Source organism: Cetorhinus maximus, chromosome 3 (genome assembly GCF_964194155.1).
Source record: "Cetorhinus maximus chromosome 3, sCetMax3.hap1.1, whole genome shotgun sequence".
In the NCBI taxonomy this organism is placed as follows: Eukaryota; Metazoa; Chordata; class Chondrichthyes; order Lamniformes; family Cetorhinidae; genus Cetorhinus; species Cetorhinus maximus.
In genome coordinates, this window is record NC_135881.1 from 84145603 (window position 1) to 84161519 (window position 15917).

The following is a 15917-nucleotide window of genomic DNA, read 5'->3' on the forward strand; positions in this document are numbered from 1 at the left end:
GCTAAGACAAGTTTGTGGGGAATTGGAACCTTCACGTTGTTATCTGGCAGGGGGAGGTGGCTCAGCATGTCAGCATGTGCGACCTGGCTTCCCAATTGGTGAATAAAAGTGTATTCATAAGCAGCCGATATCAGTGCCCACCACTGGATGCGAGCAGATGCGATGGAGTATATCGCCTTATCCTCTACAAATAATCCCAGCAGAGGCTTGTGGTCAGATATACTGTGAAAATGGTGACCGTGGAAGTTTTAATGGAATTTTCAAATGCCAAACATACCAGGCAAGTCCTCCTTCTCAATTTGAGAATATTGTTGCTCTGCAGCACTGAGCATGCGAGATGTATAACCAATGGGTCGTTCGGAGCCATCTGCCATCCAATGTGGAAGTACCACCCCTACTCCGTAAGGAGATGCATCGCAAGTTAAAGTAAATTCTTTCTTTGGGTCAAAAGAGACCAGTAGGGACGATGATCTGCACAATTGCTTTACCTTCTGAAACGCATCCTGGTACAGAGCTTGCCAAATCCATTTATGGCTTTTCTTAAGCAACGTGTATAACGGAGCCAATATGGTTGATAGATTTGGGAGAAATTGCCCATAGTAGTTTATCATGCCTCAGAAGGTCTTTAGTTCTGTAGTGTTTCTCGGTGCAGGTGCCTCGCGAATAGCCTTGGCCTTTTCTTCCACAGGATGCAGGCCCTGCATGTAGACCATATGACCTAAGTGAGCTACCTCCAAGTAAGCTTGGAAAAGACATTTTTCTTGTTTCAAGCGCACCCCCACTTGTGAGAAGCATTTCAGCAGCTCCTCCAAATTAGCTGTGTTCTTCGTCAGTTCGTCTAGTTACTAAGACATCATCCAGATAAACAATAACATAGGTCAGTCCTTGAAGCAGATTTTCCATGATATGCTGGAAAGTAGCACACACCGATGAAACACCAAAGGGTAGTCGAGTATATTAATACAATCTTCAATGCGTATTGGTGGTCATGAATTCCCAAGAGTCTTCTTCCAACTCTACCTGCTGGAAGGCGTGGTTCACGTAGAGTTTCGAATATGTGATGCCCTCTGCCAATTTCAAATATAATTTACCAATCTTCGGTATCAGGTGTCTATCAAGTTTAGCCACTTTGTTTACAGTTAACTTACAGTCACCACTTAAGCGAACACTTTGGTCTGAGTTCAGTACAGATACTATGGGTGCCGCGCACTTGGAAAATTGCACCAGTCGTAAGACACCCAACTTTTTCAGCCTGTTTATCTCACCTCTTTGTCCTTTTGTCTGTGACATCTTTTGGTTATCTCCACCTATCACTGGCCCTCTATCCAGCTCTACTTGTCCCACCCCCCCTTAAACCAGTTTATATTTCACCTCTCTTCTATTTTTACTTAGTTCTGTTGAAGGGTCATTCGGACTCGAAACGTTAACTGTGCTCCTCTCCGCAGATGCTGCCAGACCTGCTGAGTTTTTCCAGGTATTTTTGTTTTTATGTTGTAATGCTGTTGAATGTCAAGGGACAGTGGCTAGACTCTTGTTGGAGATGGTGATTCATTGATATTTGTGTGGTGAGAGAATAATCTCTGCCTTGTCACATTGAAGTTCGCCTTATTAAAATCTAGCATCTTAGTAGCTGTTTTAAATTTCTCACTTTCAAATGCTGTATTGAACTCCATTATTATCGCCTGAATCTTCTGCAATGGAGAGCGGTGAATGACTCAATTTAAGTCGCTGATGTTCCTCGGGAGCCTGAGGAAGTCCCAGCATGCGCACATGCATGCTACCTACACAGGAATTATAGATCAATTGTAATTTATTTGATAATAAGAAATGCTGGTCCATGTGGCCTAGCAGCTCTTGACCAAGAAGCAGTACCAACAGGAAGGAGGTTAAGATACAAAAATCTGTGTTGCCAGATACACAGAAGACAGACAAAGAAGCTACTGCTGTGAAGAAGATGGGAGAACTGAAAGGAGAAAGCGATCAGCGCACAGCACACAGATGCACACATAAAAAGAAAGCCGACAGAGACAGAAATAGGAACACACCAAATTCTTGATGAGGGTACCTATGGTTGATCTTCAGCATCCACAGTATTTTGCTTCAATTTAATGTTTGATCCTAAGGAAGACACCTTGTCAGGTTGCATTTAATTGCTAGCTTAGTTTATATGCTAAGGTTCTGGACTGGGGCTTGAGGGGAGAGTACTACCAAAAAAAAACCTGAGCCTCCAGGAAAAACACAGAGTGAAATAATTGTGAGGCAAGACATGTTCTTTGCTACTTTCTGGAAATAGCTACTCTCTGTATTTTTTGACTGAACAATGTTACTACCTGCAGTTTCCTGCATATTTGTGCAATCTGGGTGCAAATCAAAAATGCAGCCTAAACGATTGCCAGATTTGGGGCATATCAGAGTTACATTCAAGTAAAAAGCACCAAAATCTCATTGATCTTTTGCAGTCAATCTCCACCTGGATGCATCCCTGTTTGGAATAATAACCCCTTCCCCCCCCCCACCGCCCCCCACCGCCTCCCCCCACCACCACCACCCACCCCCCAAATCAGTTTAGAGTCTTACATGAGAGATTCCTGCAATTGAACTTGTTCAAGAGTTCTCTTCAAATTATAATCAGAATTTCAGGCTCAGTAGGAAACAGTTATTGCAGTTTTTTGAGATCTAAAGCAAAACTTCACTGAGGCTCATGCCCTATTTTTCTGTTTCTTTGAATATATTTTTATGGCAGGAGTTAGTGGGCCGGTTAGCTCAGTTGGTTAGATGGCTAGCTTGTGGTTCAAAATAACAGTGCAGGTTTGATTCCTGTTCTGGCTAAGGTAGACTTGGGACTGGCCTCCTTACCCTGCCCCTGAGAGCGGAAGGCAATGCCAAGCCACCACTGACAAAAACTGCCAAGAAAACAGCTCAGAATGAAGCATCAGCCGACAATAAGCCAAGGGCCTGTCTTTGGGCAGAGCATACATGACATAAGTAACATCAACAAGCTTCCTGAGCACATGTTCCTAAATATGCTGCAACTAATGTGAATGAATGATGGTTAAATGAATTGAAATTTTAATTTTAAAAAGTGGCATAAGTTTGGCGCTTTCCTCGTGTCTTGCTTGTGCTGATTTCTACCTATTTTTCCATCAGCTATTCACAGAATCACAGAATCACAGTGCAGAAGAGGCCCTTCGGTCCATCGAGTCTGCATCGACACATGAGAAACACTTGACCTACCTACCTAATCCCATTTACCAGCACTTGGCCCATAGCCTATATGAAATACAAAAACATGTCCCATCTCATGTGACACAGTTACATGAGCAGACATGTCTCATTAAATTTTTAATGCCTGTAAAAATGTTTTTACAAACAGCTTCAATCCCCTGAGGCAGCTCCATGCCTCAGGAAGATTGAAGCGCCCTTTTGCGTGCATGCGCAAAAGAGTACTGGCCCCAACTCTCCCTCCTCCCCCTGCCCACACAGATAGCACTGAGTGCTATCGCTCCCATCTTACGCTGGACAGACCTTAATTGGCCCGCCCACATAAAATGGCGGTGTGGAGCCATTCGCGGAAGGCGGTCGGCTCTGCGGCCGCCCCCGCCCGGTCCCGCTGAGCCCGCCCAATGCGGGAAAAATTCTGGCCATGTACCCCTTCACACTATCTCTCCCCCCAAGACTTTTTCCAAACTATACACAAACTCCGACATCTCCCCCCAAAGTCTCAGGCTTCATGGGGTTAGTCTCTGTGGTGCCTTGACCAATCTCCTTGATCTGGTGCTGATTTCTTTTCGAGATTGAGGGAAAAACTGTACTCTCTCATTCTTCGATAGGAGTGTTTTCCACCTGGGTGGTTGTAGAGTTTCTACTTGTTTCTGGTTCCTTGTCTCCATCCAGATCTAAATAGTTTGTCCAACATTCCATTGGTCTCCTTCCCAATGATATCAAGGCTCTTCAGTTCGTTCTGATATCTCCCTGGTCCATCTTAGTTCTTAAGATCTCAGTAGTGGAGCTCTTTCTATTACACCTTCTTTCTGTTGATCTCATATCCACACTCTCTCCCTGGGCTGGAGCACTTTCAAGTCTCGTGCTCTGTGCCTGACATTGAAATTACAAACTTGACTGTCTCTTTATTGCTCATGTTCCTAACTTTCTCACGATGTCTGAGATAATGTTAGATTGTAGTGTTTGATGTAAAGCTGGAAGTTGTGTTCACAGCCATTTTCCCACCAATAGTTCTGATGTTGAGAGTCCATTTTTTAGCAGTGAGGTTCTATAGTTCAGAAGGGTTAAGTTATTATCTTCATTCTTTTTCATCAATCCCTTCATTGTTCAAATTCGTCTTTCTGTTTCTCCATTTGACTGAGGATTTCCAGGCAAACTGGACACATGTATGAAACTATATTCCTGCGCAAATTGTGGAACAGCTTGTTAGCAAACTGAAGTTCGTTGTCTGACACCACAACGTCCGGGATACCATGTGTCACGAAGATTCTTCTTAGTGACGTCATGACTGCCTCTGCTGTGGCGGTGCTCACTTCAGTCTACTTACTCACATCTGGAGCAGTAATCAATGACGATGATGAGAACTTTGCCTTTAAAGTCAAATAAATCCATTCCCAGGCATTGCCATGGCCTCGAAGGAAAAGCAGGGGGTGCCAGTGGTTCACTCTGCTGTTGGTTATTCACTGCATGCATGAGGCATTTTGTGATTAATTGTTCAATGGAGTGACTGATGCCTGGCCACCAGACTGACTGCTGGGCTCTTGCTCAGCATTTCGCTATTTCCAAGTTACCATGATAGATTTGCTGGAGAATATCAGGTCAAAGGGCAGAGTTTTCTCGTCGGCGCGCAGGGGCAGGCCCTGCATGCCGACGCGTAAGTCAGGCAAGCGTCCTGACATCACCGCGCGCCATCGCGATATTTCGGTGGGCAGGCGCACGATGATCTCCGATGCGTGCCCGCCATTAATTAACAGGCCAGTTAATGCCCTTGAGGCAGCAATTGATGGCGATTTTTCGGGGCCCATGCGATATTCAGATCGTTGAACGGGCACAACGGGCAGATGGGTAGGCCGCATTTTTAAAAACCTCATCCACGAGCGGGATAAGAGGAGTGAGTGGGGCCGCGAGTGATATTTGGTAGTCATTTAATGCTTAACTTACTGCTACTTGCCTGCGTGAGCAGGAAAACCTCAAATCTCTTCACAGCTGCTTGGACAGGAATAACAGGCTTCAGGTCAGGACTCTGGAGTAAACATCATTCTTGGGGCCTTGGTGATTTCAGGAAGCCTTCCCTTACTCTGGGTATGGGAGTTGTGCTCTCCACTGGAGGCACCTCCTCTGAGGAGGAAGGGAGGGCCAGAAGGGGAAGGAGGCCAGGAGTCCATATTCAGCCTCCAGGGGAGCCACCTTTGGAAAGACAGGTGCAGGCACAAGGGGCGCAGGGCCAACAGGAAGTGCAAGGCAGAAGGGGCCGCAGAAGATGCCACTATCCTGCTGCCAGGGTTTACAGGCGGCAAAGCAGCTACCTCAATATGTCTGAGGTGCAGTGCTGAAGGAGGCTCCGCCTCTCAAGGGAGACAGTCAACTCCATCTGTCAGATGATTGCGCCTGAGATCCCCGCAAACTGTGTGGATGGACACCACATGCCAGTGGCTCTAAATGTCACAGCTGTCCTCAACCTCTATGCCTCTGGCTCCTTCCAGGGCTCGGTGGGTGATCTTTGCGGAGCCTCCCAGTCAGCTGTCCACACTTGTGTCAAGCAGGTCACAGACGCTCTGTTCAGGCGTGCATTGACCTTCATCCACTACCGCTGGGATGATGCCAGCCAGACCGAGCAAGCCAGAGGCTTGGCAGCCATTGCTGGCTTCCCCCGCATCCAGGGTGTAATCGACTGTACACCTGTGGCCATCAAGGCGCCAGTGGGTGAGCCCGGTGCCTTTGTCAAGAGGAAGGGCTTCCACTCCATGAACGTGCAGATAGTGTGTGATCACAGGATGCAGATTTTACAAGTCTGTGCAAGGTACCCAGGCAGCTCCCATGATGCTTACACCCTGAGACACCCCCAGGTGCTGAGGCTCTTCAGTGCTCCAGCCCGGCTGGATGGATGGCTGCTGGGTGACAAGGGCTATCCTCTCAAAAGGTGGCTCATTGTGCCTCTCCGCCATCCAAGAACAGAAGCTGAGCAGCGGTACAATAGGAGCCACACCTCCACAAGGGCTGTGGTGGAGAGAACTATCGGACTTCTCAAGATGGGCTTCCAATGCCTGGACTGTCCGGTACCCCCCAGATCGTGTGTCGCTGATAGTGGTTGCATGCTGCGCTCTCCACAATCTTGTGCTGGAAAGAGGGGACGCAGTGGATGAAGAAGACATAGACGCAGATGCTCCAGCTACACACGATGAGTCCAGTAGTGAGTCCGAGGATGAGCACTCACAGGAGAACGCTGAGGGGATAGACACTGACCCGGGGAACCTCCAGGGAGGCAGAGACACCGGAAGTCTTTAATCCAACGAACCTTCAGCTAGCCCACCGCAGATGGGCCCCCAACACATGCCAGGGCTGCAGACTCCATACTCTACGCCTGAGAGCAGCATTGGCCTGGTTAGGAACATTAACTATGTGCCTTGTCAATAAAGCTCAATGACAAACAAGCCACTCATAATCACCATGGGTTCCCGTCCACCTGCAGAAGTAAGGAATCACCCTGAGCCATGTTCACATATGAAGCATTTAATGAATTCACAAAATAAAACAGAAAGGAAACTTAATTCAAAGGTGTTCAACAGCACACCAAATTATAATCAACTAATAGCAGGGCAACATAAAACCACCAGTGAGAAGACCGTGGTGTGCCTAAGGTGCCTTAAGTTTACTTTCTTGGGTGCTACGTCTAGGTGCTCCCCCCTCACTGGCACTGGCATTCGAGACAGCCTGCTCACTCTGCTGTCCTGTTGGCCTCGATGATCTTGGTGGGAGTCCTCTGGCTCGTGGAGTCTTTGATGGAGCCTGGGAGGGAGTAGCCAGTTCCACAGCTGGCATCTCCCCAGTCATCGCAGCCTCATCTGATGCAATGGTCATTGGCAGAGTGGGGAGGGGCTGCTACCCTCATCTGGAGCACCCTGAGAGGAGCCCGCAGAGACGACAGGCAGCTTGTGCGCCGACGTGAGGTCGCTTTGGACCTCCATACTCACCATTGATGGATGGGCACCTAGCTGAGAAACTTGGTGCCCAATCCATCTCCCACACTGGCACTGACCAGCTGTGGTCAATGCTGATGTGAGGGCTTGCTGGTCCGAGCGCATCCCCAAGAAGTCCTGATTGTTCTCCTGGAGGAGCCTCTCCATGAGAGTCGCCACTCACTCCATGGAGGAAGCATGGCATTCAGCCATGAGCATTGCTGATGCTCCACGTGGACTCCTCCAGCACGGAGACCAAGCCAACCATAGCCTCATGCATCTCCGCCAGATCCTCCTGCACACCCTGCTGCACTTCCAGCATTCGCTGCCTCAGGGACGACTTCCGGGGGCCCATCATCAGCCACCGACTAAGCATGTTCCTGGTCCCCTGCGGTCCTCCAACTGCCGGCGCCATGGACACTCTCTGTCTCTGCCTGCACCTCAAGCGAGTGTGAAGTGCCCTCACCACTGTGCCCTGGGACACTAGCCAATGATCTAATCCCCACCTAGGTGCTAGTAGCTGCGCTGGTGCCCGCTGGCAGAGATGGTGTGACGCTGGTGCTTTTAATTCTTCTTGCCCCTCAGGTGTTAGTTTCTGCCTCCTCCTCCAGGCCCTGCTCAGGTGATGCTGAAAGGAAGAACAAGGACATTTGATTAGTTCAAGTCGAGACAATGTCAATGTGCATGGCTGGCCCCCGGATCAGTGTGTGCTCCTCCTTCCATAACCAATGAGAAACCCATGTTGGAAGCTTAAATCACTAAATATTCAACAGTGGAATGGTTGCAGGGACAGACATGGTAACCTCAGTGCACAGCACTCTTACCTCCCCCGGCACCCCAGCCTCACCACCACCAGCGGACCTGGGCACATGGCACCTCTCCAGCTGCATCGCCTCCTGCTCGTATCTGGTTATAATGGCCAACTGTGCCTGGCCTCCACCAGTCCGCATCCGCTCTGCGTTATTGTGTGAGATCGTCTCTTGAAAAGGAGAGAAGAGCATTGATTAGTCCATCCTGTACCTGGATTGCCATCGTATCCCTGACATCCACACCTGAGTGAAACATTGCAGGGCTCCAGTGAATCATGACTCTGCAGCTGCTGCACACTCACACCAAGCAGCCAGGGCTGACCCCCCTTACCCACATGCTGCCTCCATCATATTTGCCACCACACGGTTTAACCTTGCAAAGCAAGGACGCACAAGCACATGGAACGCCAAGGGCAGCAGATGGATGAGTGTCCCACCACCTGGAAGTTCCCCTCCCAGCATGTCAGCAGCCTGACTTTGACATGTTTTAGAGTTCCAGCACTGCGCCTAGGTGTAGATCCTTGAGGAAGCTCCCAAAGCAGTAATGTGGGTGTCAGTCTACCACATGCAGCGGGTGCAGAACCCAGCTCAGCACAACCGCCTCAGGGTGAACGAGGTATGGACAATAAATGCTGGCCCACCCAGCGAAGGCCACATGCCGTGAATGATTCAATGCAGTAACCACATTCAGAGTTGGGGGTTGGGGGCCAGAGGGGGGAAGCCTAGCCTAACTGCTATGTTAAGTGACCAATGCCAAAACGGCACTCATCCATCCCGAGCGCAGACATTGCTGAAACGCTTGCGGCTCTGAACCCAGGTGCGTCGCACCACGTCATGAGAACTCACTATCTCTGCCACCTCCTCCCAGGCACGTGTGGTCTTGTGGAGGGGCCTCCTCGTCCCATCGCTGGGAACGAGGATCTCACGCCTCGCTACCACCTCCTCGAGGAGGGCAGCAAGGCACTCGTCCAAGAAACCAGGGGCACAGTCCCTGGCTGACCTGCCCTCCTGCCTGCTATTTAACCAGCAGCGCTCTGGGGAGCCCTTCTGCTGGCCATGGTTCACAGCCTTTGCAAGGCTGCAGGAGCGCTCTTTAAACAGGCCGCTGGGTCGCCATTGGTTCCGGAAGTCATTGCAGTCCCGCCACTGCCCGCCCACTCCTGCTGTCCTCGGGAGCCGCGATTCACACTGGGCGGGCCTTAATTGGGTAAAATGGTGGCACGGAGCCGATCGTGGGTGGTGATCGGCTCCACGCCCGCCTGCGCCCGCTCCCCACCGGCCCTCCCGACAGGGAGAAAATTCTCCCCAAAGTGTTTTTGGGCTGACTAGTCTGTTGTTAAAAACCAAAAAATCATCGATGATTGTGAGATTTTTCTCTGTTTGTAGTTTTGGTGAAGTACTGGGTTGTTCGGGGTAAACTCTGACCATCCATTCTGGCAGTGCTCTTTTATTTTGATGCACTTATCATCCTGCTGTCGTGCTTGTTTAATTTCTTGTAATCTCTTTTCTGTGGCTGGTAAGTGTTTGCTAAATGAGCAATGTATATGCTTCTACTTCCTCAATAAAGTTTAAATCTTCCAGCTTGACTCCTTCCACTAGTATTCTTAATAATGCATCTATTGCTTTCTGGTACTTCCCTTGATCACATTCAGTAACCGAATTTTATCTCCTAAGTCTCAATCTAAAACACTGAATTCCAGGCAGCATTTTTGCAATTTCCTTTGGGTTAAAAAGAATAACCAAAGATCTGCGGTCAGTTTCAGTTTTAAATATTGATCCCATGACATAATCAGAGAACGTCTCACAGGCCCATGTGGCTGCGAATGCTTCATTTTCAATGGTTCCATACCTCTTCTCTGTGTCCATGAGAGATCATGAGGCGTAATAAACTAGTCTTCTTTGTCCATCTTTTTGAACTTGAAACAATACTGTGCCTGAGGCTGTAGATGGTGCATTCACTGCTACAATTGTTGGCAACTCTGGACCATAGTGGGCTAGAATTTCTGGTGAAATTGAGAGATTTTGATCTTGTCAAAAGCATTTTGCTAGTTCATGTTCCAGCAACACTGCTGACCTTGTCTCAACAGCTGCATAAAGGCTTGTTGATTTCTGCCAATTTTGGTAGGAACTTGCCTTCTTGATTGACCATCCTAGGGATTTTTGTAATTCTGTTATCTAATCATCTTGATTTTCTGCGGGTCAGCCATAATTCCCGAAGCTTGCTCAATGTGTCTTAAGAATTTTAATGTTGGCTTTGTAAATTCACATTTTTGTTTAATGTCAAGCCTGCTTCTTGTAGGACTCTGAGGTCTGCTCTCGCTCAAAATGCATGTTATCCCTTTATGAAACGTGTACAAGAATGTTGTCCATATGGCACATTCTCCTTCCATGCATTCCAGGGTCTGAGACATCGTTCTTTGGAACATCTCAGGAGCCGAAGCAATTCCAAATGGTAACCTGTTAAAACAATAACGACTAAATGGAGTGATAAAAGTCGTTAGCTATCTAGATTTTTTGTCCAGTGGCAACTGCCAAAAGCTGCTGTTAGCATCGAATTTTGTGAAGAGGATGCTTTTTTCTATTTTGGCAAGGTTTTTATCCACTGATGCCATCAGGTGAATGTCACGCTGATTGTTTACTTGAGTCAAGTCCACGCAGATTCTAATTGAAGCGTTAGACTTTGGTACTGTGACCATTTGAGAACACCACTTTGTCGCTATGGTTATTGGAGAGATGACACCTTTTTGTAACAAGTGTTCACTTTCGCTCTTGACTTTGGCTAAGAGTAGGTGAGGGACATTCCTCGCTGTGAAGAGACATATTGACTTGGGTTTATGTGATATTCTGTTTTTAGCTTTCCAAAGCCTGAAAATAGGGGTGAAAATTCATTCCTGAATACCTCACTAGGCCGTTCATCAGCAATTTCATCAACCTTGTAAATGAACCTCAGCTGCAAACATGCTTTTCTGCTCAATGATGACTCCTGGTTCCGCATAATGCACAGGGGTTCCACAATTGCTTTATCCTATTGGCCTATTACTTTTAGTGTAGTCCCTACTGGACCTTGCAACTGGATGGAGATGGCTGTAATCTGATCATTTTAAGACAATTAACTTCATCAGATAATAGTGAAACACCTACCCCTGTATCTAGCTTGAATTCTGTGGGGTGACCATCAACTTCTAATTTAATGTTCCAATTATTATTTTCTGTGGCTCATCAACTTTTTGTACTTTATCTGGTTTTATTGTTATCTCTTTCTTCCTTTGAGCTACAGGAACTTTGGATCTGCAGACTATTTTAAAATGTCCTAACTCCCCACAGTTATGGCATTCTGCTCCCCCTGTGGGCATGTTTCCTGCTTGTGCAGTGTTTTCCTGCCACATCAAGAGCATCTCAATAAGGCAGTTGGCCTGCTTCTTCACAATTTCATGGGCTTTTGCTTCACTTTTTTCTCTTTTTTGTCCGACATATTGTGTGGCTTCACTCGTACTTTTTCAAAGGGACATCACTTTTCCCATGAACAACTGTTCTGCTTTGCTTCATCAGCTCAGTCTATTGTGCTATTTATGCTGCCTTTGTGAAAGTTAAATCTTTAAAGATGAGATTTCCCAAAGCTTTTACAAATGGAATAAAAACCTGTTCTGAAAAATAAAAACATGCCCCATCTCATGTGACACAGTCACGAGGGGACATGTTTCATTAAACTTTTAATGTTTTTAATAATTTCTTTAAAAAGCGCTTCAATCCCCCTGAGGCAGCTCCATGCCTCAGGGAGATTGAAACATGCGCGCGAAAGAGTGCTGCACCCGACTCTCCCTTCTCCCCCGATCCGTACAGGTAGTGCTCAGCACTGCCGCTCTTGATCCACGCTGGGTGGACCTTAATTGGCCCGCCGGCATGAAATCGCGGTGCCGAGCCGGTCGTGTGCGGCAGTCAGCTCCGCGACCACCCACTCCCACCGAGCCCGCCTGACGCGGGAAAAATTCAGATAATGGCCTGAATTTTCCTGTCGGCGATTTGGGGGCAGGGCCCGCTCACTGATGGGAAAATGATGTGGGACGACGTCGGGAGAAACCCCCGACGTCATCCCGGTCCCTTTAAATTTTTAGGAAACTCTTTCGAGTTATCAACAGTCACAGATTGCAACTCTTTCAAGTACAATCACAGTTCTTGGTTTCCGGGAGTGGGACATGAACCCACAACCCTCTGATTCAAAGGCGAGGGTGCTATGAACTGAGCCACAGCTGATACCTCCCCACAGCTGACACCTCCTTAAATTTTTAGGAAGGCGGGCGGACAGCGAAATCAGCCTCAATTGGCCATTGACAGGGTACTTATGATAATTAAAGACCTGCCTGTCCAACCTTAAGGCTGGCGGGCAGGCCAGGAGTCCCAACGGGCTTCTAATAAAGAATGAAACCCCATCCACTGGCGGGATGAGGTTTCATGTCTGTTTTTAAAAAGTCTAATAAAGTTTATGTCATTTTTATTAACAAGTCCCATCTCATGTGACATTGTCACATGAGGGGGACATGTAAATAATTTTTAAATTTTTCTATTTTTTGACTTTTCTTACCTGTCATTAATCTCCCTGAGACAGGACTTTGCCTCAGGGAGCAGTGCGCTCTTTCGTGCACATGGGCGAAGGAGCGCACTTTGACAGATGCGGAATCCCTCCCTCCCCCCGCACAGGAAGTGCATAGCGCTTCCTGTTGGGCAGGCTGCTGGGCGGGCCTTAATTGGCCCACCCACTCAAAATGGCAGCGGGCCCTGTTTCGGTGGCGGGCATCGGCTGTCCGCCCGCTGCCGAGCCAGTGGTGCCTGCCCGCCATCCAAGGGCAAAATTCTGCCCAATGTGTTTTTATCTTCCATGTGCACCCTTGTCTCCCCATTCAAATTTGTTTTTTAAATGCAGAGTATAGCGAAGTTTACAGATCATTTTATATAAGAAAATTTAAGTTAAGCATTTGACTATCTGAAGCGTATTGGTCAAACTGAAGTTGCAATATCAGTCGTGCAAATGTATTTAATTACTGGGATTGGTAGCATAGTGGTTATGTTACAGGATGAATAATCCAGAGGCCTGGACTAATTATCTGGAGACATGAGTAAAATCCCACCACGGCAGCTAGGGGATTTTAATTCAATTAACTAAATAAAATCTGGAATAAAAAGTAAGCATCAGTATTGTGGCCATTTGGGGAAAGGAAAATTGCTACCTGTATCTGGTCTGACCTACATGTGATCCCGGATCCCTGGCAATATGGTTCACTCTTAACTGTCCTCTGCAATGGCCTAGAAAGCTACTCAGTTGTCAAGAAGGGGGTTCACCATCACCTTCTCAAGGGCACTTAGTTATGGGCAATAAATGCTGGCTTTGCCAGAGGCTCCCACATCCTGTGAATGAATTAAATAAAATAAAAAGCACCATTATCAATGGAGAATATTGCCAATGATCAGTTGTCCTTGTCATGTTACTGGAAGTTAAGGACTGTTAAGACATTTTTCAACAACAATTTATAAATAACACCTTTAATGTGGAGAAATGTCCCAAGGCACTTCACGAGAGAATTATGAAACAAAGTATGACACTGAGCCACATATGGCAATATTAGGTCAGATGACCAAAAGCCTGATCAAAGAGTGTCTTAAAGGAGGAACGTAAGGTAGCAAGGCACAGAGATGTAGAAAGGGAATTCCAGAGCTTTGGGCCTAGTCAACTTAAACACGGCCACCAATGCAGGAGCAATTATAATTAGGAATGCACAAGAAGCTGATTTAGAGGAGTACAGATATCTCAGAGGGTTGTAGATTGGAGGAGATTACAGAGATAAGGAGGGCAAGGCAATGGCAGGATTTGAAAACAAGGATGAGAATTTCAAAATCAAGACATTGCTTGACTGTGAGCCAAAATAGATCAGCCAGTAGAGGAATGATAATGGAATGGAATGTGATGTGAGTTAAGACACAGACAGCAGAGTTTTGGATGCCCTATTTTCCTCTCAGCATCTATTTTAATGTGTCCTCTCAACCACATCAAAACATTCCCAGGTATGTTGGCCCAAATCTCATCCTGCTTGGTGGGCATGGTGGTACGTTTCTGGATATTGGTGTTCCAAGGAGAAGATGTCAGTTCTCAAGCATAAGTTGCAGCAGTGAGAGATTCCAGCTCCGTCTCAATGATGTGTAGACGCGTGGAACAGAAACTATGGCTGAATTTTATGTGCCCCCAGTGAGCAGCTTTCCCGTGGGGGGGGCCACATAAAATAGGGCAGATGCCCATCTTACCACCTTCCCACCCACCCCTAAATTCTCCTCTATAATACGGGCACCAAAATTGGCAGCCCACCAGCCATATTTAAATGAATATGGTTAGGCTTGTTACCAAGCCAATTGGCCCTGATAATACCCTGCCCATGCCACAAAACATTTGGCATGGGCAGCCGCTTGGGAGTGGGAAGCCAGATTTTTTAAACTCAGATGCATAAAGGGAGGGAAGGGCGGGGTGGGGGAGTTGCTCTTCAGGGGCTGCCCTTTGCCAATCACAGGGTGGCCCCCCTACTGTCAAACTCCCCTCTTCCTTCCTACTCACTCTTTCCTTTAAACTCACCCCCTGCCCCTCTCCTTAACTTATCCAAACCCTCCTGGCTCAAGACCCTGGACTTACCTGCTCCGGGAATCCATGGGCCTTGGTATTCCTCTGCTTCTGTAGCTTCAGCAGTTGCCACTGGCGCCTCCATGACACTGCCAGGACTGATGGAGCTGCCGGCCAATCAGATTGGCCAACAGCTCTAAAGGACAGAACTTCCACGCCAATAATGGGCGGCAATGCCACTCAGCCCTCATTCACCTGCCCCACAGTGCTTTAAGGCTGCAGGGTGGGTCAGCGTGGAGCATGTTTCCCAATATTTTTCTCTACAGAGATCCAGAAGGGAATATCCACACCTGACCACCTCCATCTACATTTATGCACCCATCTGTAATTGATTCAAGGGATCATCCGACTGCCATCTTGATCAAAAAATGCTTACCCCCACATGAGAATGCTGGAGGCAAAAATAAAATTGTGCCTGATACGTATATTCACCACCAAAACCGCTTTTTTAGCAGACTGAAATTGTGTATTTCTCAAGGGATTCTGACTTCCTTTGATAATGGAAGCAGTCAGTTAGACTAGACGGCGATAGCATTCTGTATCTTTTGATTAACTTGACATCTCAATAACCTCTTACACTTTTATCAGATTTACACCATACTTGATTACAGATTTTCTCTCATCGGAGTCGTTCCTTTTGATTTTAAATGAACTGGAAACTGTTCTTAGATGTTTCTAAGTAGGTTAAAGACTTCCAAGGAATTTGAACCAAACTTATCAGTGTTTTCCCCTCAACAGATACTGAAATTTATGTTTAGCAGCATGATGGGAGCTTTCAATTTGTGTGTGTGATTGTATCTTATATCCACTGCACTTAACTTGCACATTACAAAAATCCTCAAATGGTTATTACCACAAAATTCATTTAAAACAGTGTCCCACACTAAAATGATACATCACATGTATTTTACTAAAATTAAACACTGTGAATGAAGACTAACAGAGGAGGTCTGGAAAGTGGATGGTTTAAGCTTATACTTGCTGATATGTTTATTCTTACTTTGACGTCTTTCGAAAGACGTCCCCCCCAAAAAAAATGAAGGCTTCACACATTGTGACTATTGGCCCAGTTGGCTGAAAAAGTGTGTTAAAATTGGCTAGCACTTTGTGGCGAGGAAGAGATACCCCATGCATTTAGAAAATGGCATCTTGCCCTTAACCTTCCTTTAATCCTCCTGAAGTTGTTCTATTTGCACATTCATTACCCAGTAAACCCACCAGAGAATATTGCATCTAATAATTAGTAATTAACAGCTTAAGTACCCATTTAAC